Below are 7,890 nucleotides of genomic sequence, written 5' to 3'. Positions count from 1 at the left end.
CATGTTCAATGCATCATATTATACTCGTTTTCCCTTCATGAGTTTACTATACAGGTTCTCATAAAAGTTTTTAATGAGGTAATATCAACATGAGATCATATGTCATACTTTCAGTTTTCTCCATCTGGATTTTGAGGAAAGTATATATGACATATTTATTGTCCTCTGAACTCTATGGGTTTTCTCGCATTGAGTTGAAAGAGACAATGACCATTATGTGTTGCGTCGTTTTTCTCCTTATTTTCCCATTGAGGTTGAAGGAGTTTTAGCAACATATCAAACACATATCTCCTCACATTTTTCCCACGGGGTTTTTGGAGGAGCTTTTCAAGATGACACTATAAGAACAAGTGCAGATTAGGGGGAGTGTTAAAGTTAATTAACATGTGTTAATTATGGGGGAATCTCCCCTTGTCTAACCGCAGGCAGTTGCCATATTTGCAACCGTCGCGTCGGTTTTCTCCTTCCCCAAACAGACGCCTCTTGTGATCGATCACGTCTGTTCCATCTGTATAAACACTTGTATCATCTAATGAAAGGATAACTGGATTCATTACTATCAATTGTCTCTCGTTTTCAATATTTACCACAAGAGAAGAGGGGGAATACACCATGGCCACTTTCTGTGCATCATGTGAAGTACATCCACGAATGATGCACATGCGCTTTTGACTGCTTTGTTCCGGGACCTGTACCCAGAGAAATGTCACAAAAATATGATCTGTAAGGAACTAACAGGAAATATAACAAAAACCACAACCATGAAACAGTTTACAAACTCCGGCATAATGAATATTTTGATCACTAGCTACAAAGACCACGGCTACTGTAAACACAACCACTTCGTACCACTTAACACTCGCTTCAACAACTGAACTGTGATATTTCTAGCTTGATATATGGACTGTACTTTCGCCGCAACTTCTTGTACTCCCTTTTTTAAGTGAATACACGGTTAGTACTTCCTCCGTTTTTAAATATAAATCTTGGTAGAGATTCCACTAGTGGACCACATACGGAGCAAAATGAGACTTATATATTGGAACAGAGCGAGTACTAACCGTGGCTTCACTTAAAAAAAAAGAGGCAGTTTCAAGACTCACAGGTGGTCCTGGTGCATGGTCTGCCTCTGTCGTACAAGACTTGACCCCGATGACCAAAGTTAAGTTCGCTCGCTCTACCTTTGAGTCAACTTTCCATGAAAAGAAGTCTTCAGTGGTTCATTGTGGGCATATGTGCGTGTTCCAGGGTTTTTGCCAGGGTCTTCGTTCACGGTGTATGCATCAAGCAAAGTAACAAGAAATGAAATATAATTACGACACCCTAAGAAAAAGAATCAATCAATAACAGCTATTCAACAGGTAAACTCGAGCTGCCAAGTAGTGAAAGCAGGAACCCACGCATCCTTGTACGTCAATCCAGATATCCCATATGGAGACATTTTCACATTGCTGCTTTTCTGTTAAAAAGTCAAAATAGCAAGAAAAGGTGCCGTGGGAAGTTGGAGCCCATAGCTCCTTTTCCATAAGAGAACATGGGAATAGTCCATGACATTCTTTGTGCATCCAAAATACATTCATGAATGATGCATATGTGCTTTTGATTCTGCTTTGTCTCAAGACCTATCCCAAAGGAAATACAGGTTGATTTCTAAAGAACTGACAGGAGCATAAAAATACAACTAGGCCCAGGTTTATCCTCATTTTCGAATTTAAAAAAAATTCAAAACACAACCATGAAACGAGTTTTCAAACTGATATAATGAGTATTTTGTTCACTTGCTACAAAAAGTAACAAAGAGGCACATCCGCAAAAAAAAAACAAAGAGGCAGTTTTTTTTTCAAACGCACAGACACAGCCGGTTTCAGAATGATATAATATATATATTTATTCATTAGATACAATGACTTGGACGAAAATGATCCTGCATTATAAATATCAAGCAGAATATCTCCCTGTAGGCATGAAACAAGAATATTTACTTTCTCAGGAGAGTTTACTGAAACACGAATATCTCCAGTACCCTACTAATAACCAACAGCAAGCACGAACGAAAACAAGAACATTTTATCAGGCTGTATCAGGCTGAAGCATAGATTGAGAAGAGGAGTACCAACAGACAACAGTGAGGACGAAGGAGAACCGGAACACTGTATCAGGCTGAAGCATGATTTGCAAAGATATTACTACAAAATAAGAAGAAATTTTAAGACTAAGCATGATGCACCTCTCTGATTGATCATTTGACTCTGATTTCCAGAATCTAACTCGCCACTGCATTAACGCTGGTACCATTCTGCATTATTTATCAAAATAAATCCAGCCCAGGAGAACTAGTATATTTGGGTACGGTCAATACCTATCATACCTTCTTTTTTTGAGAAACACCTACCATACCCATGTACAACGAACAGTAGGGTGAGCAAACTCCCTGTAAGCCTCAATGGGCCCAAAACTAGCCCGGCTATCATGGCAGCCTGCCACTACTAGTTTATGCCATAAACGACATTATTAGTGTAACCGAAGGCCACCACCTATTGGGCAGAGATGCAATAAATAGGTTGGTCATGATGAGCAAACTAGTAATTAACATTACTCTCAAATATATTCTTCAACCATGTAAACATAACTTTGAACATAGGGGCGATTGATTTCATTTGCGCATCAACCCACCCATGACATTAAATAAGGAATCTTATGAATGGTGTTCAGTAGCTCTGCGATGTGCAAATAGAAGTCACTGTTGGATGATAGCTAGTACCAGCACCATGTGCATTCTTCAAGCAACAGGAAAACAAGGAGGAGAACAAACACCAGCCAATGCATTCCTTCACTGCTCCTCCAGTTACGCTGTTCGTGCTGCTCATCTTGGCCTCTCCTGCCACCGCATGCACCGAGCAGGAGAAGTATAATCTGCTCCGGTTCCTAGCCGGGCTGTCACGAGATGGCGGCCTCACCACGTCATGGCGCGACAACGGCACGGACTGCTGCGAGTGGGAAGGCATCACCTGCAACGGAGAAGGGCCGTTACTGAGGTCTCCCCGGGATCTAAAGGACTTCAAGGGCGCATCTCGCCGTGACTGGCCAACATCACCAGCCTGCTACATGTCAACCTCTCGTACAACTCTTTCTCTGGTGGCCTTCGACCGGAGCTCATGTCCTCCGGAAGTATCGTTGTCCTCGACGTCAGCTTCAGCCGGCTCAATGGACCGCTGCCTGAACTGCCGTCTTTGGTTACCACCAACCGGCCTCTGCAGGTACTCAACATCTCAAGCAACCAGTTAAGCTCAGAATTTCCATCAGCCACATGGAAGGTGATGAAGAATCTGATCGCGCTCAAGGCCAGCAATAACAGCTTCACTGGGCACATACCGTCTTCTCTTTGCATTGGCTCAGCATCTTTGGCTTTGCTTGACCTCTGTTACAACCAATTGAGTGGTGACATTCCCACCGCACTCGGTGATTGCTCCATGCTCAAAGTGCTCAAGGTTGGACATAACAACCTAAGTGGGACTCTCCCTGTTGAAATCTTCCATGCTACTCCCTCCGTCTGAAAATACTTGTCATCAAAATGGATAAAAAGAGATGTATCTATAACTAAAATACATCTAGATACATCCCTTTTTATCTAGTTTGATGACAAGTATTTCCGGACGGAGGGAGTACCTCGCTAGAGTACCTCTCCTTCCCAACAATGGTTTACAAGGAGAGCTTGATGGAGAACAGATGGTCAAACTCAGTAATCTTCTTACCCTTGACCTTGGAGGGAACAATTTCAGTGGCAACATCCCAGAGTCCATAGGTCAGCTCAGGAGGCTGGAGGAGCTCCATTTGGGTAGCAATAACATGTCTGGGGAGCTGCCATCAACTCTGAGCAACTGCAAAAATCTCAGAACCATTGATCTGAAGATCAACAACTTCAGTGGAGATCTAGGCAAGGTAAACTTCGCCACCCTACAGAATCTAAAAAGTTTAGATCTCATGAGGAATAATCTAAGTGGCATACTTCCAGAAAGTATTTACTCATGCAGCAATTTGACTGCACTGAGGTTGTCGGCCAACTGTTTCCATGGTGAGATCTCCCTTAGAATAGACAATCTGAAGCACCTGTCCTTCCTATCACTTGTTAGAAACTCCTTCACGAAAATCACAAAAACTTTGCATGCCGTTAAGAACTGTAGGAACATTAGCATCCTGCTTATTGGCAGAAACTTCATGAATGAGGCCATGCCACTAGATGAAGTCATTGACGGCTTCCAGAACCTTCAATATCTCTCCGTGCACGACTGTTCGTTGACTGGAAAGATACCTGTTTGGTTATCAAAGCTCACAAATCTGAAGATACTAGGCTTATACAGCAATCAACTCACAGGACCAATGCCAAGCTGGATTAACTCCCTACACCACCTCTTTCAGTTGAATGTATCTAACAACAGTCTTACTGGTGAAATCCCAATCACCTTGATGCAGATGCCACTGTTAAAATCAGCTAATGCCAGCATGTATTCGGAACCAAGTCTCCTTGATCTAGGTGTACTTATTTATGGTGCGGCTCCATCACGACTTCAATACCGCATAGGCAGTGCTTCGGCCAAAGAGCTGAATCTCGGTAAAAATAATTTCACAGGCATGATCCCATGAGAGATTGGTCAGCTGAAAGCACTCCTTTACCTGAACTTGAGTTCCAACAACTTTTATGGAGAGATCCCACAATCGATCTGCAGCCTCACAAACCTGCAGGGGCTAGATCTGTCTAATAATCATCTGACAGGTGCAATCCCTGCAGCATTGGAGAACCTTCACTTCCTTTCGGAGTTCAACATATCAAACAACAACCTAGAAGGACCTATTCCAACAAAAGGCCAGCTGAGCACATTTCAAGCTTCTAGTTTTAATGGGAACCCAAAGCTGTGCGGCTCTGTGCTTATAAACCATTGCGGTTCGGTTGAAGCAGGCCCCGTCTACATTACATCTGCAAAAGAATGCATCGATAAGGTCATCTTTGTGATTGCATTTTGTGTGTTCTTTTGGGTAGCAGTGCTCTATGACCATTTCCAAAAAAGCCCACTTCACTGTAATCTGATCCAGTATCCAGATATGTTCACATCTTCGTATTTACGTGCAATGGGTCTTAATAATGTACTAGTTGAATCTTAAGAAGTTGAATATTGTTGGCAAACCAAGCTGTATGTGCATGTTGTTCGCAGAATGCATGTTCCTGAAAGGTTGAACATGTAAAGTAGTTTGGTCAGTATGTACCTGGACATATCATGGGGCTGTTTGGATTGGGCCCCCGTCAGCCCCGCCAAAATCGGCCACGCCAAAAAGTTGGCGAGCAATTTCACCGCCAAGATCTCGCCAACGCATGGGCGTAGGAACAGAACAGAACTACCAAACTTTGGCATGGCTACGACATATGGGCGTCAATCCAAACGAGCGCCCCTGATAGCGGTCAACGCCAAAAAATTGGCAGGGCGTCCCGCGGCTGTGATCCAAACAGGCCCCATGTTTCTGGATCCTGTTGCTTTCTGCAAATAAGTGTTTTTCCCTTTTTTACCCATAGCTCTTTTTTTTTCATTTCTCAATATCTTATCAATATGGAACATGGCTCACCGGAATTTTTAATATAGAATGAAATAGCCATAGAGTTTGGAAGATTCAATGGATGCAAGATTCCCAGAAGACGCCATTGTCTTCACATCGACTAGTATCTGTGTACGTGCAAAGCACGTTTGGCTACCATAACTGATATATGAGAAAATAAAATTCTGTTGACACTCTCTGACCCTCAATATCATTTTTTCACATGTTAACATTGACATCGTTGATATAAAAGAGAACTGTAAAAGCATGTGATTTTGCGAGTGGATTTCTTGCTCCCGAGCTTCATAGAGCCTTGTTTTTAAAATTTTCGAAAATTGTATTTTAAAGTTTCAAATGAAAACAAAAATCATAGTTTACAGAGGGAGTTTCCTGTAAAGTTTCATGCTCAAATACGTTAACCTAGCCACCTCATGTGGAGACAACCACCAATCTGTATAATTATCAAGCAGAATATCTTCCAGTAGAACAAATATCAAGCAGAATATCTTCTCATAGACATGAAACACAACTTCACAAAATGTTCTGCAAAGCATGAATTAGATAAGGCATTTAGGTATGTACCTTCTCAGGAGATTCTATTGAAACACAAATACCTCCAGTACTCTACTAACTACCAAAAGCGAGCATGGAGGAAAACGGCTCAAGCATGAACTGAGAAGAGGAAACCTAACTGAATTCTTCCCATCATGCAAGAAACAACAATGAAGTAAGAAGAAATTTCCATTTGACTCTGATTTTATCAGGCTCAACCAAGAAACTACGCAAGATACACACCTCTCTGATCGACCATTTGACTCTCATTTCCAGGATCTAACTTGCTTCTGCATTAAAGCGTGGAAAACAAATCATGTGGTGTAACTGGTACCATTCTGCATTATTTATCAAATCAAAAGAAATCCAGCCCATGTGGACTGGTATCTTTGGGTATGGTCCGTACCTATCACACTCAAGTATACCAACAGTAGGGTGAGCAAATTCCCAGTAAACTAGGGTACCCGAGGGGCCAGGCTATCGATGGCAGCCTGCCACTAGCATATGTACTATTGGGCCGCAACGCGATAAATACCGAAAAAGGCTTTCGCCCCGCTTTATATATAAAGCATCAAACCACAAGCATCCAGTACAACCACACGCCACGCCACCGCAACACACGCACACACCGAGGACAGGATACATAGGCGCTGAGCGCAGCAACACCACTCCTAGCACTACTGCCCCGAAGATATGAAGCTACATATGACGCCGGAGCGCCGCCACCGCCCGATCCAAGGATCAGAGTTCCCCCCGGAGCCGCATGACGGGCAATGAGAGCCGTGACGACGCCTTCAAGAAGGGAACGATCTTCGCCGCCGCCGGTCCGTCTGAAGATAGAGCAGGTTTTCACCTCGGCCAACATTCACCATCACCGAACTCCACACCCCGGCAACCACGCCGCCCATACGACCATGGTGACCGGGCAGCACCAAGGCACGGGCTCTGCCCAAGAGCACCGCGCAACCACCACCAGGGCCGCCGCCCCAGCATCCAAGACCTCGACACCACCTCACCCGAGACCCGCCGCACCCCAACGAAAGAGACGAGCGGAAAGGTCCCACCTTTTGCGCCCCCGGGCAACCCCCAGCGTCAAGACCCAATAGGTCGGCCAGAACTGGCATCCACCGACCCATCCTGCTGCCCCAAGCGCGAGACGACTCGGTCCTGCAGCAACGAGAGGGGGACGAGGTCAGTCCTGCTGCATCGTGCGCGAGACGAGCTCGGTCCTGCGGCATCGGGCGCGAGACGAGCGGTGGACCGCAGCTGGGAGAGGACCAGCCCTTTGATGGGAGTAGCGGCCGGGCGACGAGGAGATGGGGTGAAGGTCGAGACGGCCCGAACGCAGACAAACCAACCCCGGAGAAGCCGGCCGTTGCCGTGGGCAGATCCATGGAGCCATCGTGAAGCCGCCACGACACCGGTAGGCCACCACCAAGACCTACCCATGCCGCCGCCCACGGCCGGAGCAGCAACCACACCCGGGCGCCGCCCTACCCGCGTCGCCCGGCGAGCTCCAAGCGCCGGAGCCGCCGGGCACGCACCACCGGAGCCAGGCGCCGCCGGCCGGCCCCCAAAGCCAGATCCGGCCGGATCTGGCTAGAGACCGGTCGTGTGCCACCTCCTGAGACGGGAGCACCGCAGCCGCCCAGCCGCGCGCAGAACGAGGATCGCCGGAGCGCCGCCACCAGCAGGCCACCCCGCCGCCCCGCGAGACCGCCGCCGCGCCGCTGGATCCCGCGGACGTCCAGCGCC

The 7,890-nt window shown here is 46.1% G+C and overlaps 1 pseudogene; it reads left to right on the top strand.

Moving 5' to 3' along the window:
* Window positions 1–3,064: 3,064 nt before the first annotated feature.
* The window catches only part of LOC119320045, an 8,035-nt pseudogene continuing 3,209 nt past the window's right edge, over window positions 3,065–7,890 (top strand).

This window comes from Triticum dicoccoides, chromosome 6B, assembly GCF_002162155.2.
Source record: "Triticum dicoccoides isolate Atlit2015 ecotype Zavitan chromosome 6B, WEW_v2.0, whole genome shotgun sequence".
NCBI classification, from domain to species: Eukaryota; Viridiplantae; Streptophyta; class Magnoliopsida; order Poales; family Poaceae; genus Triticum; species Triticum dicoccoides.
This window is presented reverse-complemented; position numbering and strand designations above follow the sequence as displayed.